This window comes from Podarcis muralis, chromosome Z (genome assembly GCF_964188315.1).
Source record: "Podarcis muralis chromosome Z, rPodMur119.hap1.1, whole genome shotgun sequence".
In the NCBI taxonomy this organism is placed as follows: domain Eukaryota; kingdom Metazoa; phylum Chordata; class Lepidosauria; order Squamata; family Lacertidae; genus Podarcis; species Podarcis muralis.
Genome location: NC_135673.1, coordinates 6,031,385 through 6,056,368, shown reverse-complemented (window position 1 = coordinate 6,056,368; position 24,984 = coordinate 6,031,385). Strand labels below are relative to the sequence as shown.

The following is a 24,984-nucleotide window of genomic DNA, read 5'->3' as shown; positions in this document are numbered from 1 at the left end:
CGGCTCCCTCGGCCAGTAAAGCGAGATAAGTGCCGCAACCCCAGAGTCATCCACGACTGGACCTAACAGTCAGGGGTAATATTTACCTTTTTATTTACTTCCTCACCCAAATTCTAATTATATGGGAGTCTAGGAAACATCTCAATAGGAGTGAGTTTCACAATCTCATGGCTGTTATGAAGGATTGTGCTATGTCAAGTGACCTACCTCACCTGACTATTTCAGAATATAGGATTTGTTCCTTGCAAGGGAGGTGGTGGAAATGCTTCAATGCTCTCCGGCTCCCACTTGCCTCATTTGCATGCAACACTAAGCCAAGCCCAGGAATATCTTCATTCCCCTGGTTATTAGTTTTACTAATAAAGCTAGCACTTCTTCCCCAGTTTCTAATGTTGTTGTTTTTAATGCTGCAGTACCTGTTGCATTATGAAACTGGCTTTTTAAATCAATATACAACCATGTCACACTAAATTTTGAATGGCTGGAAAGAACTGTATGCCAGGATACCAGTCCACATTTCATCACATGAAGTTACAATACAAAACTCCTATTATTTTCTGGGTTGCAAATGCATATTTCCCCCTCTGGAAACAACATGGAAATGAGCACTTCCACTAGACAGTGGCTTTTACGTTGTGTGAAAGATCACATAAAACGTGGAAATGTCAGGAAAACCGAATAATGCAATCTTGGAATGCAGGCTTAAGTCGGGATCCAATCCTTGATACTTTAGTAGGGACATCTGATTTTGAACAAAGAAGTATGACAGGTAAATAAGAATTTTAATCCTCATCATCCAGAGTTGTCAACGACCTCCAGGGTGGCCAACTGAGAGTTCTGAATTGACATAATGTTTTGCTTTGCTTATTTGCTTGTGCATATTTCCCTTTGGAGGAAGACAGGGAGAAGCCACAGCACAGAATTAAAATGTAAAATAAAAATAAAATACAGGAAATCTAAATAAGGTACCCTCGTTAGCCTAACCCTGCAAAGCTATAACGAGGAACCCAGTTTATTATAAACAAAAGACTTTCAATCAGCTATATATTTTAACTGACTGTACTGGCAACCACCGTTTTTATAATCTACTACCCTCCATAGCTGGTACTTTAACACAGTAATTTAGAACATAAAGCCTTGCCCTTGAAGAGCCTAAGGATCTTCTTACTTCATTGCTCAGTGCCCAATCACACAACCTCCCCAACTCTATCTGTGGCTGCCTGCCCCTCCAGCTCATTGATTATATGAAGAACGATGCACTGAACAACATGCTCCTTCACAAAACCACAGACACGCATACTTGGTCACATGGAAAGCTAACACCCTCCTCCCCAATATGCTAGGTTTCTGTGTGCAAATCTGTGTGCATGTTAAGGAACGTCAATCATGTGGACTTGTTCTTCAAGAGTGGATGCTTCTTAAACTTGCTGATACCACCACCACTGTCATGGGTGGTGCCATTTTGGTTACATAAATAACATCACTCACAGCCTGAAGAGTGGAAAATAGAATGATTCCTCCTGTGGGTTTCGCATGACCCTCCTTGAAGTAGTGATACTGCAGTGGTGCCATAATGCTTTCACCAGATCCAAGGCCTCATAAACCCACACAGCAGATCACAGGATTCTGCTATTTTGTTCTACACTGGTTTCATGTCTCAGTGCCATCATTCTCCTCCCACCATGGAAGGGCAGCTGCTTCCTGTATTTAAAGCCTACGGGTTTGCCGAACAACGAGACATGTGCAGTTGCTCGCTCATCTACAATGCCAAGGCCCTCTAACTTATCTTCTTATGCCGTTTAGTGTTTCATCCCCACCTCCATCTTGAACTTATTAGAACCCCTCTTTTCACTTTCTACCGTAAGATTAAAAGAAGCAGCACCGAGTATCCCCTGGATCAGGGTTGCAAACATTTTGGGGGTCATTGGCACATTTGTACTGGACAAGAGCCAATAACTGCAGCTTGATCCAGACAGGGCTGAGGCCAGATGGATGGGGTGTGGTCTACTCTGAATGGGGCTACATCCAAGGGTTCTAAAAGAGCTTACGGATGTAATCTCAGAGCCTTCAACTGGTTACCCATATGCCATCAGCCAGGCTCAGGGTTTTTGTGTTGAGAAACAAAGCCCTGAACAACTTGTGTCCAGGTACATTAAAGAGCACCAGCACAATGTCAGAGATCATCCAGAAGAGTGCTGTTAGTTGTCTCCCATGTTACAGAAGCCTGGCTGGTCTCAGCTAGTAGTTGAGCATTTTGAGTCACTAGTTACATGCTTTGGGAAAACTCTCACAGCAGAGAGATTCAGCAGACACCTTTGCTTTTGCATTCCAGAGTCTCTTGAAGGCTTTTTTATGCTGACAAGCCTTTGTTTAACTTTAACTTTTAAAATTAATCAGTCACAATTATGATTATCTGCATGTTATTTTAATGATTTCTTATGTTTTAACATTGTATACCACCCTGATTTTTTAATGATATGGCTATATAGAAATACTTTTATAAATAAATAAAGTCGGGGGCACAAACTCAGAAATCCCTGCTACTTGGAGTTACCTGCACCCCTTTCTCTCACTTAAGCCTCCAGAATAAAACTCAGAGTGATAGCTGTAGATTGTCCATACACACACTATTGGCATGGCACAATGACACTGCAGAGGCAGCATGGCTCTGAATAGCAGTTGCTGGAAATTGCAGAAGTGCTTTCGTGCTCAGCTTCTGCTTGCAGGCTTCTCATTTGGGCATCTGGTTGGCCACTGTGAGGACAGCATGCTGGACTAGAAGGGTCTATGGCCTGAACTTTGTTGTTGTTGTTTAGTCGTTTAGTTGTGTCTGACTCTTCGTGACCCCAGGGACCAGAGCACTCCAGGCACTCCTGTCTTCCACCGCCTCCTGCAGTTTGGTCATACTCATGTTTGTAGCTTCGAGAACACTGTCCAACCATCTTGTCCTCTGTCGTCCCCTTCTCCTTGTGCCCTCCATCTTTCCCAACATCAGGGTCTTTTCCAGGGAGTCTTCTCTTCTCATGAGGTGGCCAAAGTATTGGAGCCTCAGTAGCAGGGCTCTATTACAGTGGAACCTCTACTCATGACCACAATCCGTTCCAGAGGCCCGTCCTTATGGCAAAACGGGTCACTGGGAGAGGCGCCATTGTGACCAGGTGTGGGTGGCAATTGCCCACTTCTGCGCATACGCGAACGGCAATCGCTGTTTCTGCGCAGGCGCGAACGGCAATTACCGCTCCTGCGCATGCGTGAACGGTGGCAAACCCACTGGTTACTTCTAGGTTTGCCATGGTCGCAACTTGGAACGTCCACGAGTGGAGGCGGTTGTAAATAGATGTTCTACTGTATATATCACCCATGGGACACACCTCTTTTTCTGTGCTCGCTTCATCTCCAGTCATCTATATTAAATATTTATCTGATGAAACAAACTCAGTATTGCTGGCACATTTTCCCATTACGAGCCTTTATCAAGATACTTCCAAAAGATATCCCCCCTTGAGCCAACTTGACCTGTAAGTATCAGAGCCAGAAACTTCCAACAGAATTACACCTCCTCCCTCCCTCCCATTTGCCGCTCCCCCCCCCCCCATGACCTTTTCCTCTCTACATAATAAGCTTCTGATATGCTGGAATTTACAGGGTCATAAACATCTTTTATTGAGTGGGGAAGAAGCCGAGTAATTTGGCAGTGCTTTTTCTAATAATAATAAAAAACTTTGGGGTGGGGGATGAGATGATGTTTGACACCAATAAAGAACTAGAAGAAGCCAACATGTTCATAAGCAGATGATGGTTTCAGATTATAGCGGACGGCTGATGCTGCTGAGAAATGGAGGCTGGTCCAGTAGAGACAACAGGGAACTGCCCACTGACTGCAGCTGCCCTCACTTGCCTGCCTTCTTAACTTACAACCTGGCTTTGGCCTACAATGCCCGCATACTTAGCACAACCAGTTCAGGAGCTGTTCCTGGTGGCCAGCTTCCTTCTCCTTAGCCTCAGTGTTCCCTTTGTAGAACTCAGCAGGGAGGTAAAGGTAAAGGGACCCCTGACCATTAGGTCCAGTCATGGCCAACTCTGGGGTTGCGGTGCTCATCTCACTTTATTGGCCGAGGGAGCCGGAGTACAGCTTCCGGGTCATGTGGCCAGCATGACTAAGCTGGTTCTGGCGAACCAGAGCAGCGCATGGTAATGCCGTTTACCTTCCCGCTGGAGCGGTACCTATTTATCTACTTGCACTTTGACATGCTTTCGAACTGCTAGGTTGGCAGGAGCAGGGACCGAGGAACGGGAGCTCACTCCGTCGCGGGGATTCGAACTGCCGACCTTCTGATTGGCAAGTCCTAGGCTCTGTGGTTTAACTCACAGCGCCACCCGCGAGGATAGGGCAAAACTGGAATGAGTTGGTGCTGCCTTTGTCTCTGGTTCTGCCCATCCATGGCCTCCCTGCTTTCTGTCCTACAAGTCCCAATGGGCCCCAACTATCTGGTAGGTAGGTAGGTAGGTAGGTAGGTAGGTAGGTAGGTAGATATTGCTGTGTTCAGATGAATAGCATAATGTTCACATCACAGATAACGGGGTTGTATTCAACCAAGTTTTACTGAGAGTAGATCCAATAGGATTAATAATGCTGTGTTAGGCATGTTCATTAATTTCACTGGGCCTCAGTAGGCCTAGCATTAGATATAACTTGATGCAGGCCTACTATTATGCTTTAAATATATCTCTGTCCCTTTCATGAATGAACCTGCATCTGCAAATCTTTGAAGAAGAAAACAGTTCATGAAAGCCAGAGATATTCTCTCTCTCTCTCTCTCTCTCTCTCTCCCTCTTCCTCTGTCTGTGTGTGTGTGTCTGTGCGCGCACGCATTTAAAAAATAAATCACCCTTTTCTTTCTTTCCTTTTTTAAAATGGCAAATGCAGACTGACGGATTGCAGCTCAGAAGTGGCTCCAACATTCCTTCCTAGCTGAAAAATGTAGAGCTCTTTTAAAATCAAATAAAAGATGTCATGCACAGAGAAGAATATCCACGTGGGCACCTGGGGGGCCAGCAGTAGTGGAATGACAGACGTGCTGTGTAATCCTTTATCCCTCCATACTTCTCTGTCTCTTGAGAAACATCGAAGGCATATGAAGTCCTAAAGCCAAAGGAAAAGGAGGAGCTGGTAGATGTAGAAACAAATATTGTTTACTCCTATTGTTTAATGTGTGGTCAGTTTGGTGCTCTTCAGTCAATTACCTGTCCTGTGACACTTCCTTCATCCACCCTGTCCCTTAGCCAGTTTCTCAAACATAGGTCTCCACTCTCATCCACAGTATATACACCCTCTTTGCACACTTCTAGCTTTAGTGCTTGTTTTCAGTTGCAAACTGCCTTCTCTCTCATCACTGAAATTAGCTTTTCTCGGAGCATTGTCTTCACCTTCACTTGCCTTCTCTCTTTCCAATGTTTTAAGTTTCCCTTCTCTCCCTGGTCTTCTCAGTCTGCCCCACAAAGTCACCCCTGCCCTTACTCTCTGCGTGAGAGAGGTTTTAATCCCTGACAACTGACAAGGTTCCCTTCCCTCACATACTTAGAACTCCAAGCATCTCATCTGCTTCTTTCCCCGAGCAGCTGAAATGTTTGTGGACATACCATGCCTTCACACCAGTGTATTCAGTTGGTATCGGAGGCAACCCCACCACTATAAGAAGCATACAATAACAGGGCAGACTCCAGTAATGTAAATATGTTTTGATTTCTTGGTTTTCAGAGTCTCTCCCCACTACTCCATTTCTGATCCTGAAGGGATTTATCCAAGCAGCAAGAATGACTCCTTTGTGGAGTTGGCCTTGCTGCAGCTTTCTGTCAATATTTTATTGCAAATGACTATGTCAGCGCAAAGTTCTGTGAAGCGAGATGTATGTGAAATAGTCTCCGAGCACCACAGAAACCGACTCATGGCTTAGAAGTCGAAACATGCTTCTGAGTAAACTAAAAAGGAGCACCAAATACTGCCTGCTGTAAGTTGTGGAAACATTAGTGTTATATTTAAAATAATTAGTAACTTTCCCACCTCTTGAACACAAAGATGCTCAAAATGTCCATCAATAGGATTAAGATGCAAAACTAGGAGATAAAGGACCTAGTTACAGCTAGCATGCACCAAACGCAAATAAAAACAGAATTTTTGGTCTAAAGCCTGCATTCCAATATAGGCAATCATTCAGGGAGCAGAGGCAAAATGTGAGTGGACCACAAACAAAAGTAGGCAGAATGGGTGCGACTGTTATCTTTGTACACTAGGTACTCCAGCCATGGTACTCCGTGCTACTCCATGGTACTCCAGTCAGAGGTTTCTACTCTCTCTTTCTTTCTCTATCTCCTCTCTATCATCCATCCAAGCAAGAGGCACCATCAAGAATTCAAGGATGCATTACAGGCAAGATCACTCCAAGTCATTTGCAAGATGGACTCTTGAAATCACCATTCTGAAGGTGCAAATAGATTTCCAACACCAGAGCAACTGTTGGGTTTTGCAAGGCACTGCAGTGGTAGATCCCAGACACAAAGCCCCTCCACCATGAAGGGAGGGAGGGAGGGAGGGAGGGATCTGCTGAAAATGGAGGCGTCTCTGCCTCCATCATCCAGCCCAGACACTGAGGTCCAGCTCTGATGGCCTTCTGGTGGTTCCCTCGCTGGGAGAAATGAAGTTACAGAGAAATGGAAAGAGGGCCTGGTAGTGGTACTCACCCTGTGGAATGCCCTCCCATCAGGCGCCAAATAGATAAACAACTATATGACTTTTAGAAGACATCTGTATAGGAATTTCTTTTATGTTTGATGTTTTATTGTGTTTTTCTATTTTGCTGGAAGTCGCACAGAGTGGCTGGGGCAACGTAAGAGCAATTACAGAAGGGAAGCAAATGATTTACTGGTTACCTGATCCCTAGTGCAAAGTCTAGCCTACCTGAAATCCAGTTGTTAACTACACTTCAATCCATTTACATGGCTGACAACCTAGGAAGCTGTATTATACCAATTCAGACCAATGGCTCCATCCGGCATAGCACAGACTACACTGACTTGTAGTGGCTCTCCAGAATTTCAGAAAAGGTTCACTCCCAGCTCTTCCTGGAGATGCCAGGGATTTATTTATTCATTTGATTTCTTATGGTCTCTGTAAGGTCCCTGGGCAGCTTGCAACAATAACAGAAAACCCAGGACCTTCTGCACGCAAGACATTTGCCCTACCACTGAGCGATGGCCCCTTACCCTAACTGTGAATTAGGGAAGCTTTCTTTAAAATGTGGACAGGGCAAGAGTCTCCTCCATCCCTAAATGTGTGGCCACATGGTTCTTACAGCATCGTTCTCACGTCACATCAAGGTCTGACCCACGCCAGTCTCTTGAGGGTGAGCTCTTCTTATAGAGGCATGTGGGTGGTTCTCTATAGAGGCACGTGGGTGGCTTCCTGTCTTCAGAAACAGTGAGTGAAGAAGGGGAGGATAACAGAGCTTCCAGAAATAGCAAACACTTTAATAGGTAGAGCCAGAACTCCTTGTGCTTGAGAAAAAAAGTTAATTCCTAGCTTCAAACACAATGACTCCTATTCTTTACATAACTGCTCCAGCAGGAGGCTGCAAGCCGCCCATTTGGAGAAAGAAAAAGCCGAATTAAAATTAAAATTGAGTAATGGCTTCTGCTTGGCTTGTTAGAACCTTAAATTATGCTCTATGGAGCCTCCCGGCTTCCAGGAGTGAGCTAGCAGATTTACAACATGGAGATCTTTAAAAATGTTTCCCAGGGACAAAGCTGTTCCAGCATCGAGCACTGAAGAGACCCACCTGAGACACCCTGGAGAGGCCTGACAGTGTGAAAAAGATTAGAAAATATCGGAATGGAAACAAGACATGTACAATTTCTGCCCTTCCCCCCTCCCAGTAACTGCTGTATCGAGGGAGAACGCAGTAGGTAGAATTTCCCTACAGTGATACAAAAAGTTTCTGTTCTTAGAAGTTTTGAATTACAGGCGCCACCCAACATGCGCATGATCAGCAAGTGTATGACCACTGACATGAGTGCTGTTTTGGCACAGAAAGGGGGCAGGGTAGGGGCAGAATAGGGCAGATTTGTGTGTCCCGTGCATGCATGTGGCTGCAGGGAATGGAACCCCTGCGTAATCAGGGGTTCCCCTGCATGCCCAAACCATGCTTACAGTACCAAACAAGACTAAGATTTCCTGAAGGGCAGGATTGGGGAACCTTCTTCAGCCACGGCAGAAGCAAAGGGCCACGTTCTCTTCTGGGTGACCTTCCAAGGCCACATGCCAGTGGTAGGCAGGGCCACAGGCAAAATGTGTGGGTAACAAATGCAAATGTTCCTTTTGTACAGGAAGCTGATTTCTACACACACTCACACACCCTTCTCTATCCTCCATCCTGACATACAAGAAGCATTGATTGGATTTCATGGACATGTTCCAGACAGACAGAAGCATTTTGTGTGTGTGTAACAGGGCCAGTGAGGAGTGTGGCTTGAGGAGAAGGAATGTGGCTGGGGAAGAGTTCAGAAGGCCTGGAGGGTTGCATTCACCCCATTGCCCTAGGCTGGTCTGATAACATGCAGATACATGGAACCATTAGTACTCATGTATCAACATAATTAGTTACTGTATATGAAAACTTGCAGAATGTATGCCTTTTATGCTCACTGAGAAAGCTCATAAATACAGACTCAGGTCCAGAAATTGATGTCTGAGATTTGATTTTGATTTCGCCCTTCCCTCCTTGCCCCTGGCCCCTTGTGTGTTGACGTTGATTTCAGACTGTAAACTTGTGGGGAGGGAGTGTCTTGTGCTGATTTTACGTAAGCCACTCTGGGAGCCTGCTTGGGGGGTGTGTGTGTATGAGTGTGCAATTTCTTTTTGTGAATGGTTTTTTTTTGTTTTTGTTTTTTGCAATCTTACCACCATTTTGCATCTTTCTCAATGCCTCGGACCTACTATAACACTGTTAGGTGGAAACGGCAGTCATGTCCAAGTGGACTTCTTTTTTTCTTAGCGTAGGGGTGAGACCAACAATGTAAGGAGAGTCTCCCAAATCTGACCAATGGCTCATCAAGTCCATCATCCTGTTCTCACAGTCACCAACCAGCTGCCCCGGTGGCAAGCCCACAATCATGACCAGAGCACAGCAACGCTCTAACCAGTTGTGATTCACAACAACTGGTATTCAGGAGCATACTGCTTCTCATAGTGGATACAGGAAACAGGCACCAGGGCAAATAGCCCTTGTTCACCTTGGCCTCTATGAATCTCCCTAAGCCTCTTTTAAAGCCATCCAAATTTTGGGGTTTGTGATTTCAATAGTTTAACTATGAAGTATGAAGAAGTACTTCATTTTGTCTGTCCTGACACTTTGTACATTCAAATTCATTGGGTGGCCCCAAGTTCTAGTATTTTCAGATTCATTCTCTCTCTCTCTCTCTCTCTCTCTCTCTCTCTCTCTCTCCCCCTCTCTCTCAAACCACCATAGAAAATATGTGTACAGTGGTACCTTGGGATGTGAACGGGATCCGTTCTGGAGCCCTGTTTGCATCCTGAACAGAATGTAAGATGTGACAGTGTGTCTGCGCGTGCACGGGTCGTGTTTCACTGCTTCCACGCATACGCATGACGTCATTTTGACCATCTGCGCATGCGCAAACGGCAAAACCCAAAAGTAACACACTCTGTTACTTCCGGGTTGCCGCGGAGTGCAACCCGAAAGCGCTCAACCTGAAGCGTATTTATCCCGAGGTATGACTGTAATCTCTTGAAACACACTAACATATTTGAGTGACTTATGGGATGTCTTTTTGAAGTGACTGCTGTGAGGTTGTGTAGAAAACTGCTTTTGTTGACAGTTATAAACGTATCCATTCTTAAGGAAATCAGTCCTGAGTGCTCACTGGAAGGACAGTTCCTGAAGCTGAGGCTCCAATACTTTGGCCACCTGATGAGAAGAGAAGACTCCCTGGAAAAGACCCTGATGTTGGGAAAGATTGAGGGCACAAGGAGAAGGGGACGACAGAGGACAAGATGGTTGGACAGTGTTCTCGAAGCTACAAACATGAGTCTGACCAAACTGCGGGAGGCAGTGGAAGACAGGAGTGCCTGGCGTGCTCTGGTCCATGGGGTCACGAAGAGTCGGACACAACTAAACGACTAAACAACAACAACATAAACTGTTGTGCTGATGCCCTGATTTAATAATAAATTCATATATACTTTCTTTGTTTCTTTCATTGCTTCTTTTTCTTATTTCTTATTTAATTCTTTGATCTCCAGCATGCAGAATATTTTCATTATTTGTGTTTGCAAATGTGATTTGCTATATAGTTTTGAACCCTTTTAAATTTTGGCGTTGACCTTTACCCATTACCAGTAATGGCTTGAACTATGCTGACTTGTAAGAGGAAGTTCTCTGTGTTTTGAATTAGAAGAATTCATAGAGCATATGCTTTGCATGCAGAAGTTTCCAGTTTCAATCCCCAGCATTTCTAGTTAGGGCTGGGAATGTCCCTTCCCTGAAACCCTGGAGAGCCGCTGCCAGTCAGGGTGGACAATACTGGGTCAATCAATGGTCAGTATCAGGAAGCTTCCTTTGATCCCTTTAATTCTGGTAGGCACCCCACACCCCCAGTCTCCACTTTAAAGAGTCTTACTCGGATCATCCTTTCCCACCTGTTGCCCCCCTTTGTTCTCATGATGCAGACACATGAAAGGACATCCCCTATGCCCACTGATGTATTATGCAAGGCATCCAGCAAGGATGTTCTCTCAACATCAGAAGGAATAGCAGTTGCAGCTGCATGATGCAACTCACTGGCTTGCATTCAGTCCTAGGATGTGAGTTCTCTGCCAAAGCACAAGGCAAAAAGAGTAAGCGGAACAATATTTTAAAATGTTTCACAAAAGCCTGTGAACAATAGACTTTAAGGAATCCTTGCAGCAAGCTTCTGCAAGGTCTCCTTCCTTACACACTGTACATAAATTGATTTCAGAATCCTACACTCAGGCTGCCTCCCAGTACAGTGGTACCTTGGTTTAAGAACAGCCCTGTTTCTGAACTATTCAGTTTACGAACTCCGCAAAACCAGAAGTACAGTGGACACTTGGGTTGCAAACATGATCTGTGCAGGATGCATGTTTGCAACCTGCAGCGTTTGCAACCCGCAACGGCGCATCTGCACACGCGCAGGTTGCGATTCGGCGCTTCTGCGCATGCGCAACCGCCGAAACCTGGAAGTAACCCGTTCTGGTACTTCCAGGTTTTGGCGGTCCATAACCTGAAAAAATGCAACCTGAAGCGTCTGTAACCCAAGGTATGACTGTAGTGTCCCGGTTTGTGAACTTTACTTCAGTCTACAAACGGAAGCCAAATGGTGGAAGGGCACTGGGAGAGGGAGGCCTCATTAAGGAAAGCACGCCTCAAAGAGCAGCTTTGGTTTAAGAACGGACTTCCAGAACGGATGAAGTTTGTAAACCAAGGTACCACTGTATACGCTTGGTTGGCATGTATAATACAGACTATGGAAATGTTGCTATTTCCATGCCCTGCTGAGCTGATTTGCCGTCATTTTGCCAACAAGCACCTCCTTTCATCTTCCACTCTTTCATCTGCCCGATCAATGTTAGCAAAAACTCTCATCTTTTAGAAAGTGTGTGCGCAAACACACACACACAGAGAGAGAGAGAGAGAGAGAGAGAGAGAGAGTGTCACCACCTTGTGTTGATCCACTGAAGGTGTAAATCAGGCATAGACAAACTTGGCTCTCCAGATGTTTTGGGACTACAACTCCCATGATCCCTAGTTAAAAGGACCAGTGGTCAGGGATGATGGGAATTGTAGTCCCAGAACATCTGGAGGGCTGAGTTTGCCTATGCCTGGTGTAAATGAAACAATGCACTGAAAAGCTGTTAGTTTCCACTAGCCATGAAAAGAAAAAAAGTCAGCCAACATCAAGGGTAGTGGCACTGTGGCCAAATTGCTCCTAAAATTGAATGTTGGTTCTCACCAGATGGTTCTTCAGACTTTTCTGTATTTTAGGTGTGCAATCTGCAATAATTGTATCTGCAGACTAAGTACTACAAAACCCATGTTGCTGAATACATCTTGAAATACGTCTTGAAAGGCCTTCTGACATCACTAGCAACTGGACTCTGTGACTCTAACAATTTGGACTAGGTGGGGTGGTCCTTCAGAGGCCTCCAGTACCCGGTACGGCAGACTGGTAGTTCTGAGGTTTGTGTCTGGTGAAACCCAGATGGGGAGCCCATGTGGCGCCTTCCAGATGTAGCTGAACTATAACTCCCATTATCCCTGATCACTGTCCCTTTAATTTAATATATATGTGTGTGCGGGTGTGTGTGTGTGTGATGGTGTGCATAATTTATAGATATATAATTTTGTAGAAGACAAGGCTACAAATAAAATATAACAAACACATGAAATAAACCCCCCAGGATTTCAGAGGTAAGTAAAAACATAAAACAAAAGCCACTGATCAGTCTGATTATTGGTGCAGCAATAAAACTGCTAACACATTTACAAAGCTAAGCAGGGTCCAATATGGCTTCAGGGGGTTGAACTAGGTGGCCTTCAGACACCTTCCAATTCTACGAGTCTATGATTCTGTTCTTTCTCTTTTCACAAAGTCCACAGTGTGTAGCACAGAGTTCGCAAGATATTGGTGACTGAGCTCTGATGTCAAGTCTTTTAGCTATTAAGAGCTCCATAAACTCGCATACCTTGTTTGTGTCTTTGGAGATGCTGTTCCCTCGTTTGTTTATTTAATAAAGTCAAACCAGACTGCATAAAAGGTTCTTTTATTGATATCCTCCTGTGTTAAACAGTTTTTGCTTTAGCTTTTCTGACATGGCCAGAAACTAGACTTTCTTGTGGCAAATTTCCACCATGGCTTTATGCATGCATTTCCAAAGACACGTGAAGGTCAACGTAGCTACAATTAGCAAGTGGCCGATTAATTATTTGTCTTTGCAATCCAAAATTTTGCCATTGTCTGTGGTGGCCAGGACAAGTGGTATGAGATCATATTGGCTGATCTAGACAATTCATATTGGGATAAGGCTGCAGGTTCAAATGGGCAAGCTGTTTATGAATTTGCATTGACTAGCTCATCCGGAGTCGCACCACTCTGTACCAGAGAGCAGGCTCAGTGCCTCTCCTCCTCCCTGTAGTCCATGTCTGGCTAGCTGAGTGGGGTCATGACAAGGCTGACAAAAGATCCAAAGAAACTACAGCAGTGGTAGCTCAAAGGGGCAAGATACAAAAAGCAATAGCTACTGGTCTCCTGACCTGTCCTCCTTCACTCTGGTTCAAAATAGCCTGTGTAAGTGAACGCAAGTAGCATTTGTTCCAAAATAGCTTTGCGGCATTGATGCTTCTGGGGCCCTGGATTAATTCCCCTGCAGGGGTGCAATCTATAGTGCTGGCAGGCTGCATGGCCCTCACTACTTTGTAAAGCTGATAAAGTTATTCTAAGGGTCACAGAAATGGCACCAGAGCATGCAGGTTCTCAAATGGAGGTCCTGCAAAATGCATGCATATTCATAAGGTCATAAGAAGAGCCCTGTTGGATCCCATGAAATGCCAACCTAGCCTAGAATCCTGTTTCCCATAATTTTCAACCATAAGCTTATCGGAAGCCCATAAGCAGGACATGAGTGCAATAGCCCTCTAAATTTGGGATTCCACAGTGACTGGGATTTAGATATATTCTGCCTCTCATTAGATACTAGGGGTGTTCACAGCCCCCATGACTCATATCTGTGTGGGGTTCAAAACACACACAGTCTTATCTGTCTCTCTGTGCTGTGTTTCAGCTTCTGAGCTCTTTGTACAGTGAATGCCTGAGATTTCCCAGTCACTGTAATGGAGAATATAAAAATGGCTATGACTTTCCTGCCTTTTTCACCAAAGAGGATGAAATCTATGGGTATATGAGCCCTTGCAGAGTGAATTGAGCCCTCCCAAATTGCAGACAAATAGCTTCAGGGGCTTTTTGTGGTAAAAATAAAAGGGATACACTTTCTTCCATAATAAAGGGGAGAATAGGTGTGTCTTTATTACCTTAAAATAATTAAATGGTTGAATGAAGTTTATTATCACTTGCATATATATATATATATGTGTGTGTGTGTGTGTGTGTGTGTGTGTGTGTGTGTGTACCAACAACTTGGCAACTTCGCACTGGCCTTACTTTCTGATGTCTTTGCATCCTCCAGTAGGGATTTACAGGCCTCTGATAGCTTTGTAGTATGAGGCTATCTAGAATGCTGCCTGCAGAATTCTGAAGAGTTCTGGGCTTTGTTTTGGCAAACCAACATGGCATGTTTGGGTTTTTGTTATTATCTAGAGCTCTTCAGTGCTCTGCAAGCAACTTTTTGCACAGCTTCACTCTTTGCAAAGCTCACAGAGAGAAATAGAGATAAATGGTAAGCCTACAACTTACGTGCATTTAAATTGGGGAGTGGAAGGGGGTGGGCATCTGGGGAAAAAGACTTTGGCAATCCTACCCACTATTGAACCCAATGTGTTTTGACCATATGTGATATTGGCTTTAGGCCTGATCCCAGGAACATAATCCCCACATAAATTGTGGGCTTACTGTATTGGAAAACCAGAGCTGACACAAAACTTTGTGGGGGCTCGATCCAATTTGCGATGGGTGGGTACTGACACTGTGGTTCAGTGTGGGATTGCGGGAGACTCTGAATCACCCCATCAACTTGTTATTCAGCCCACACATGAGACAAATGGGGCAGAGTAGTAGACCCACTTCCTAAAGCCATGTATTTAAGATTGTTATATCCTGTCTTAAAGTCATCCAAGACAGTGTTCATGACCATGACCACATTCTTTGGATTCGGAATCGAAAGGTTCTGAATGATAAGCAGTGAGTTTTAATGAGGTACATGCTTTATCCATATGTTGGGGGGGGGGAGGTTAAATGGTGTGGGGTTTTTTTCAAGACAGGTAGTCCACATGGAAATGGGAATCAACGGACATGCAGGCACAGGTAAAGGGGTATAAAGTACATCAAGACTGAGCCATCTATCCCCATGGATCAGTTACACCTTTAGAACAAGTAATCCAAGTGTGAAGGGATTCAGAAGTATCCCTGGTCTGAGAAACTTACCTGCAAATCCAGTTTGGGCAGAAATGCCAATTAGAAAGCATTCCCCCCCCCCACTTGCTTTGAGCCTCCTCACTCTAGCAAAGCTGGTGGCTTGTACTTTATGTGCGTCACGTAATGCCAACAACACCATTTTATCTCTGAGGGCTTCCAGTGTAAATGACATGATTTTAACACACTGTGTCCATGTTCCCTCACAACAAGGCACTCCAGGGAAATCACAACTAAACAAGGTACACTGTGGCAATTAGTGACTGGATGTGGCAGTTGGGAGGGGGTGAAACAGCTTCTTCATTTCAAACCTACTGAGAACAGCTTAGAGGAAAGAGTGACTCACAAAATGGAAAGTAAAATTTAAAAAAAGAAACACAACCAATGAGCTTAAACTGATTAGAAGTGAGGTGTAATTTATGAGAAAATGCATCATATGTGTGAGACAATGAATGCATTTGGGCAATTATATACTGGCTTCTCAAGCTGAGATAGGAGGAACATGGCTTTTTTTGTCCATGCATACAGCCCGTTTTCTCCTTTCCTTTGCAGCTTGAACATGCAGACCACAAACCTCTGATTCATCTTTGTTTCCCATTTTATCAGAACAAGGAAACTATAGCCAGCAACTTCAGAATAAGGCACTATGGCTTGGTGATGGCTGAAGCAAGGCAGAACCATGGCTTGAAGATGTTTGAAGATCCTGCCTTGTTCCAAATATGGTAGCTATAGTTTCCCTTTTTGGAAACAGTGGTTAACTAGAGGCTTCTGTTCAGGGTCATGGTGAGGTCCACCGCCAAAGAAAGGTGAAGGCCCAGGCAGGATGAAAATAGCAGGCCCTGGATTACACAAAAGAGGGGATGAAACGCAAGGAGATTTTAGGATCTTGTACAAGGACTGAGGCAGCCTTGCAAGGGATGTCAGAAGCCATACAGTTGACATATTAATTTAAAATGGGCATGGAGTCATAGAATTATAGAGTAGCACAGGACCTGAAAGGTAATCTAGCCCAACTCCCTGCAATGCAGGGATCAAATCAATGTCTAAGCAGTGTCATAGAGCAACTGACAGAGCTTTGTGGTTTGGTCTAGGCTCTAGGGAATCAAGATGGAAGCTCCACTCCCATCTGCCCAGTTAAAGGGTCATTTTCTAGCAGTAGAGACTTGATCTGTGGGGAATGCCATGAGGAACATTACTCAGGACTGTCCTGATCCTCCAAGGAGTCTGTGGACCGGTCATCAAAACGCCGACAGAAGATGCATCTCCTCGGGGTTCATATTACTCTGGTGCCGCAGCATTTAATGAGAAGACTAAGGAGTGGATCCATTTCATCCTTGCCTGAGGGTTCCTGGCTTGGGACCATGACAGCTTCCTGGTTTTATTATGTATCAAGACTCTGGAGTCTAGCAAGGGCTGGGATACTGTTGAAGGCTACAATGCCACCTTCAGATCAGTTGGATTGGGTTCCTGGCTATGAGCCTAATGAGTTCAACAACCCACTAAAGCTGATGCTGGCTGGCAAGCAGGCATCCACTGAACCAGATCTGAGAGTCCCAAGCCATGACCCTCACAGGTATCTTCCTCTGGTTCCAAGGAACTGAGTGTCTCCCACACCTCACTATTCCAATGGTGTAGGGAGAACACCATGTGTGGGAGACCTTGGAACATGGGTGTAGCCAGGGATTTTGTTAGGGAGAGCAGGCTTTTGGAGGGGGGCAAAACCTGCAAATTTTATTGATTTTCACTGATGGGGGGGAGCTACCCCCTGCCCCCCCTCGTTATGCCCATGCCTTGGATCAAAGGATTAAGCAACCATCTTCAGCCCAGAGCAATGGCTGTTAAAGAGCCTGCAGTTCTCCAACAAATGAAGTAGACCCTAAGGAACTGGTCTGGAAGCAGGGGCTCAAAAAGGGTACATTCAGCCCCAGTCCTTATGGGAGAAAGTTTTTCACCAGAATATAATAATAATAATTTATTATTTATACCCCCACCCATCTGGCTGGGCTTCCCCAGCCGCTCTGGGCGGCTTCCAACAAAATATTAAAATACAGTAATTCATCAAACATGAAAAGCTTCCATAAACAGGGCTGCCTTCAGATGTCTTCTGAACGTCAGATAGTTGTTTATGCCTTTGACATCTGGTGGGAGGGCGTTCCACAGGGCGGGTGCCACTACTGAGCAGGCCCTCTGACTGGTTCCCTGTAACTTGGCTTCTCACAGTGAGGGAACTGCCAGAAGGCCCTTGGCACTGGACCTCAGTGTCCAGGTAGAACAATGGGGGTGGAGATGCTCCTTTAGATATATTGGACCGAGGCCATTTAGGGCTTTAAAGGTCATCACCAACACTTTGAATTGTGCTTGGAAATGGACTGGGAGCCAATGTAGGTCTTTTAAGACCGGTGTTATGTGGTCTCGGCGGCCGCTCCCAGTCACCAGTCTAGCTGCCACGTTCTGGATTAGTTGTAGTTTCCAGGTCACCTTCAAAAGTAGCCCCACATAGAGCGCATTGCAGTAGTCCAAGCAAGAGATAACCAGAGCATGCACCACTCTGGCAAGGCAGTCCGCGAGCAGATAGGGTCTCAGTCTGTGTACCAGATGAAGATGGTAAACAGCTGCCCTGGACACAAAATTGACCTGAGCCTCCATGGACAGCTACGAGTCCAAAATGACTCCCAGGCTGCTCACCTGGTCCTTCAGGGGCACAGTTACCCCACTCAGGACCAGGGAGTCCTCCACAGCTGCCCGCCTCCTGTCTCCCCAAAACAGTACTTCTGTCTTGTCAGAATTCAACCTCAATCTGTTAGCCACCATCCATCCTTCAACTGCCTCCAGACACTCACACAGGACCTTCACTGCCTTCACTGGTTCTGATATGAAAGAGAGGTAGAGCTGAGTATCATCCACATATTGATGAACACCCAGCCCAAACCCCCTGATGATCTCTCCCAGCGGCTGCATGTAGATGTTGAAAAGCATGGGGGAGAGGACAGAACCCTGAGGCACCCCACAAGTGAGAGCCCAGGGGTCTGAACACTCACCCCCCACCACCAATTTCTGAACACGGTCCAAGAGGAAAGAGCGGAACCACTGTATAACAGTGCCCCCAGCTCCCTGCCCCTCTAGATGGTCTAGAAGGATGTTATGGTTGATGGTATCAAAAGCTGCTGAGAGATCCAACAGAACTAGGAAACAGATCTCACCTTTGTCCCTAGCCCACCAGAGATCATCAACCAGTGCAACCAAGGCAGTTTCATTCCCATGATGAGGCCTGAATCCTGACTGGAAGGGATCCAAATGGTCTGCTTCTTCCAGGCGTGCCTGGAGTTGTTCAACAACCACTCACTCAATCACCTTGCCCAAGAATGGAAGATTTGAGACTGGGCGATAGCTGGCCATATTGGCCGCATCTAAAGATGGCTTTTTAAGAAGCGATTTAATAACCGCCTCTTTCAGCGGGTCTGGGAAGGCTCCCTCACAGAGGGAAGCATTCACCACCCCACAAAACTCACTGCCCAGCCCTTCCTGGCTAGCTTTTATAAGCCAGGATGGGCAAGGATCAGGGAGAGAGGTGGTTGGTTCCATTCGTCCTAGCAGCCTGTCCACATCCTGTCCAAAGTTCCCTTCGGTGCTGCAACATCCATTCTTTCTGAAAGAAGTGTATCTCAATGGTACATAGCATGCCTTATATGTGAAAGGTCTCAGATTAAAATCCCTCAGAATGACATGCTTGCCTTTCAGTAGTTTTGCCAACATCGCATGGGGAGTCCATGAAAACAGACAGTTTCCATGTTCTCATGTTCTCACAGTGGCCAACCAGAAGCCTATGGGGAGACCCAGGGGCATAGTGTGGGTGGTGCCAGCAGGGCCGTGGGCCGGGGCATGGATTTTTGAGGGGAAGTGAAGCAGGCAGCCTAGCAGGGGCTCCCACCGTGCCTGGCCCGGTGCTCCTCTCCTGGCCTCAGAGGAAGCGGGACGGGGTAGGGTCACGTCGGAAGCAAGGGCTGGGTAGCTAATGCTACACGGCTGGGTAGCCACAATACTATCATTGCTGTATTAATTACCTGCCCTTCACCCTAAGAACCCCGGGCAGGTTACATACAACATTAAAACACATATCACATTTGTGTACAAGACACACACACACACATACCAAAAAACACATTTAAAAAATCACCTGTAAAACTTTTTTTTTTAAAAAAAATTAATAAATCCCCAAATGGCACTACTTTCAATATTTGCAGATGAAGCACAAGAATTTAGGAACAGAGACTTAACTCTGCATCTTGTAACTGCAGCACGTTTTGCTGTTGCTAGGCACTGGAGGACACTGAACATATATGAAGTCTGATACGCTTATGTTTGGGATTGAATCTCGATGGAAAAGTTGACAGAAAAGTACAAGAAAAGAAGACAACACAATAATCTGCAAAGATTCATCTACGAACTACACAAAACGCAAGGAAACCTGTGAAACAACACTTTTTAAGTCATCAGCTATTGAAGTAAGGTTATATTTTATTAATACTAATACAACTGGATGTAGTTGGGACAGGGGGGAACTTTCATTGAATGTATGCTTTTTCCTGTATTCAATATATATAACATAGAATGAAAATTAATAGAATTATTTAAAGTGAAGTGCCTGCTGAATTTCTGATGGAAAGCCAGGAAACTCACCACTCCCTGCTCTCCATTTATTACCTTATACCCCACCTGCCCTGTGAGAGTGAGAAAGTTCTGACAGTGTCCCAGAGCCATTGTGTCAACTTCCCAAGGCCAAGTAAGCATGGCAGCACCTTCTTTAACAGACTTTTGGAAGGAGGCGTGGCAGCACTAGAATCCTCCTAGAGGCCAGTAAGGAAGGCACCTCCTCGCTTACCGGGGTCTGGGAAGATCTGGGAAGGGTCCCCCTTGCAACAGGCAGTGGTGGTTTCAGGGGCTCCTGACTTTGAAAGGTTTTACCTTTGCATGTGGACCTCACATAAGTGGCAGGTACACTGTGACTGATTTGGCAAAATGCCCAGAGAACCTATCTTATGCAGCATCCAGCAAATGTGGTGGTGGTGGTAATAATAGGTCTTTGTTCTGATCCAGCTGGGCTGTTTCTAACGTCTTGTGGCAAGCATTCATTTTCCACCCATAAAAATCATTTACTCCTCTTTCCAGTCATATTTGTAACTCGCAAAACATGTCAATTTAGTGCATGAACATCCGTCATAAATATGGGAAAGTATGACAGAACTGTTTTCTGATATTAATAAATGTATTCCATTTACCCACAAAAATGTCTTTCTTATTTTCCCTTTCCCCCCCTTTTTTTGATCAATGTACCATGAAATGGCACATTTTTACTGTGAAATAAGCAATTTTTTACCATGGAGGGGGAAACCTTTAAAGAAATAATTATAACTAAACCAACCCTAACAGTTATTTAGTCAGCCAATTATAAGAGGAAATAATCTTTCCAGATGGAGCCCACAAATGTTTGCTTCATCTATATTTAGAGTTATGTAGCCTCTGTGCATGTTGTTGATTTTTTAATTTTTTCCATTTATTTATAATAAAAATTCCTACTCTGCAATTTCCTCTCCAAATGAAGATGTCCATTACTATCTTTGTACGTGACCGGCAAGGGGAATATTCACGTTCACTTCCACAATGCAGTCAATTGCAGAGCTTGCTATCACTAAGATTCCACAACTTCCACTTTCTAGAACATTGTGTCCAGTTCTGGGTGACTCTTTTTAAGAAAAATCCATGGACAAACTAGGGCATGTTCAGAGGTGGACAACCAGGACGAGGAGAGCCTAGAAACCAAGTCCTAGGAGGTTTGGTTTAAAAAAACTGGGTGTGTTAAAACAAGAGGGAAGATTAAGAGGAGACATAGCAATCCTGCTATCTCAGCGTAATTTTCTGGAGGGCAACCCCAGAGTCGGTCACAACTGGACCTAATGATCAGGGGTCCCTTTACCTTTGCTAAGATACTAAGAAACTGAGGTGATTTTAATCAGTTTTACTATTCGTAACTTTCACATTTTTGAAAGTACATTTGCAATTTTTTCCTTTATTTTACTGTTTTACCTTTTGTAAACCTTTTTTTAAAAAAATGATCAAGCAGTGTATAAATTTTATGAAATAAATAATATAAACAAGCAAACTCTTCTGAGGGCCATTCTGCCTCCAGCAGTGGAGGGAGAATGTAGGCAACAACTGATAACTTTATATTCTATTTACAGATAGGTAGCCGTGTTGGTCTGCCATAGTCAAAACAAAAGAGGTATCTGAAGAAGTGTGCATGCACACGAAAGCTCATACCAAGAACTAACTTAGTTGGTCTTTAAGGTGCTACTGGAAGGAATTTTTTTTGTTTTTATATTCTATGAATTTGTTGAATCCTCTTTTAAATCCCTTCAATTTGAGGGTTGTTACTACATTCTGGGAGCAAATTCTACAATTCACTTATATGCTTTGTCAAAATTGTGGGAGAATCTGAAGCCAAAATCGCAAATTCACGGTTGCTAGAGAATTACAGACAGGGGAGTGTCTGGTGTTATATCCTCTAAACCTTTATAGCAGAAGGAGGAAAAATAGAAAACTTAATCATCTTCCTGTCACAGCTAGGCCTGGGCAATATATCAACATATCACCCAGGACCAGTACGAGGGGCAGACTGTGATGACAGTTTCACTCAGTGGTATATCATGGGGGAAACTTCCTTCTGAGTCCCTCTTCTACCAGCGCCAAGGGAGAAACAAGCTGTAGCCGAGTGCTGGAGGCAAGGGGACTCAGAAGGCAGCAGTTTCGCCAGCGATATACCACTGAGTGAAGCCACCATCTTCTGTCCTCATATTGGCAGAAGGAGAGACAAGCTACATCGGTGAGGTGCTGATTTAGTTTGTTCCTCCCTCTGCCTCTTTAATCTGCTTGGCCGAGGGGCGCACCATTGCCCTCACCTCAGCCAAGCAGTTCTACAGAGCCCTCAACCTGCCACCAGCTGCACAAGCCAGCGCTGGGGTGGGGGCTCCATTGAGGTGCTCCTCCTCCCCGGTTGAGAGAGCCCTGGCTGCTCAGCTCGGGAGGCGTGGGCTCTGTCACACTTCTCCCTTGAGGGGGGACAGCTGCGGGTGCGAGCTCCATTAGATTCCCCAACGCCAGCAAGGCAGCTGTGGCTGAGGCAGGCCTTCAGCCTTGCCATGGGGGTCCGGCTTAGCCAGGCGGCGCACCAGCAGCGTCAGACCGCCCTGCCTTGTGGACTTCACCCCGGGAGGGTGGGCTGCGTCTTTCTACCCAGGGTGAACGACCACCCCAGGAGGAAAGAGCCAGCGTACCTGCATGGACAAAGGCAATGCTTGGCCTGTCTTCGGGGAGTGGGGTGGGGTGAGCGAGCGAGATTGCTCATGCCGCCCCCGCCCCACCAGCCAGCAAAAGCAGAAGGAGCCTCAGGAAGGAGCCCCGCCATCCCTGCCACTTGTGTATTTTCAGCTGATGAAAACTATCACAAAACAGTAGTATCATTCTGGAAACACTGTCCTTGAGACTTCTGGGACGTCTTCCATTGAAACGTTTGAAAAACTATTGAGAAAACTTTACTTTTGAGACTTTCTGTTGAAACCTTTGCATAACCATTGTGAGACTGACCTTTAACGACTATCTTGAACACATGGCTTAACGTTCTGCGCCACTAGTCTGTGACATTGTATATATGAATTCTAATAGATTTATTTCTACCTTTTGAATGATATCATTATTTTATTACATGTGCTTTAGCAGTTATTAGCCTACGTGTTGTGTCTATATTTCTGTGGTTGGTTCTCATTGCAACACAGGGTTTTGTTTTTGGCACTCGTGTGTGAGTGGCAAGGACACCAGGGCTCACTCAGCTGGGGACAGGAGCTTTTCCACACACACACACCCCAGCTGAGCCTCAGCCCCAGATGCACTGGCCCCAGCCCACAAGGCACTGGGGTGAAAGTGCCTCAGCTCCAGCAGTGAGAGCTGAGGCACTTTCACCCCAGTGCCTTGCTGGCAAGGGCTGATGCAGTTTCTTTCAACATCATGGTTTATCGCCAAACTGCGATGTTTGGTTGATGATAAATCACGATGTTGCAAACCCAACATTGCCCAGCCCTAGTCACAGCACACTCTTCTTACCTTTAATGGGATAGATTGCCTGTAGAGTCTTCTCCACAGAGTTACACACCATTTTGAACTGGACAATGGTCTTTTGTAACTATAAGAACTATTGCCTCACTGATTTGCATCCTTAATCCTGGCAAGACTTATATGTGAGTAAACTTTACTTTTTTCTTGTTTACAAGTGATTTCTTTGTTAAAAGGGAAACAGAGAAGGGAGATGATCCACATCTTTGAATATCATAGCATCTTTGAATATCATAGTTGTTCTAGGTTATACAACCTTGTCTCTAAAAGCTTCTAAAGGTAAGCTATGCACAGGTGGTGATTTTTTAAAAAAACTGTTGAAATAGGTATTTGCATTCTTACACAAGTAAGAATCTCTTGTATTATGAGAGGGGAAGGGGGGACTTTTTCCTATACACTGTCTCCACACAATGAATAATTTTATACACTTCTTTCATGCCCCTCTTACCTGCCTTTTCTCTAAACTAAAAAGCTTCAAATTCCTTCCATTATGAAGGAATTCAATGCACAGAGAAAGAATTGCAGGGAGGGGCATCATAATTCAGACCCCACATCACTGGCATAAAAAAATATTTCATATCACCCAAAACAGCATGGAACTAACACCAACTTCCGTGAATGTACCATGCCTTCTGAAAGCAATCCTCTTCCATTCTCCATGTCTGACACAAGGTTCAAGACCCCAAGTTCTCCATAAAATATCACATTATAAAGCAATGCATAGAAACTGATTCTATAGCCGCATTTGCCTTGCCCATTGACATATTTTGACCTCGGGTTGCTTGGTTATTTATTTACTTGCTTAGATGGCTTACTTATTTACTTATTTTACCACTTACACCTAGCAAAGTTTGAGGTGGGTTCCAATTTATATCTCAACAAAATTATAACCAACCCTAACAATAAAAGTAAACAATGAGCAGTGAATGGGGTGGGAAGAGTATCATAAAGCAAAATCATAAAAGAGTTTAATAAAAAACCAAAACAGCAATAGCAGACTAAAACCATATCACCAAAGGCTCTGGTTTATCTCACACCCACCCACCCCAGGAGCCTTTATTAAAGTAAGATTTGGGGGGGGGGGGTCTCTTTGCACAAAAGACCTCTCTCCTGTCCTTGCCAACCACTTCTATGGCCAAGCAGTTTTTCCAGCTGATCCAAGAGAAATCTGCCATCCTGAATTTGATCTAATTCTCTCCTTTAGGGCAGCAGAGCACACAGAACCACAGAATTGTGGGGTTATAATGAACCCCAAGGTTCATCTATTCCAACCCCCTGTGGTGCAGATGTGTTTGCCCTCTTCCATAGAGGTGTTCAGATGCTACAAGTGTACAGTCCATGTATCCATGTACACAGATAGTCGAGATATATGCTTCTACCATAATCCACATGTATTGTTCAATGAATATACAGTTTATGGATCTGTACACAATAGCTGAGCTGTGCTACAAGTGTCCACTCTTTCACATGTGAAGAGAATAGCTGTAAACATTTCCCTTTTCCCTTATTTCAAATAGGATTCCTCGCAAGAAAAGGGAAAATTGACAGCTATGGTGTAGAGACAGCTTGTTCCTGTGTTCAGTGCAACACACAAACAAGCCTCATGTGACAGTTCTTCAAGAATAGTGAGCGCGGCAGGGGATGGAA

At 44.9% G+C, this 24,984-nt stretch overlaps 1 protein-coding gene across 2 annotated transcripts in view; it reads right to left on the bottom strand.

The window, feature by feature from the left end:
* Positions 1 to 24,984, bottom strand: part of BRINP1 (BMP/retinoic acid inducible neural specific 1) — a 110,234-nt gene that overhangs the window by 51,234 nt on the left and 34,016 nt on the right. The gene's annotated exons all lie outside the window — the stretch shown is intronic.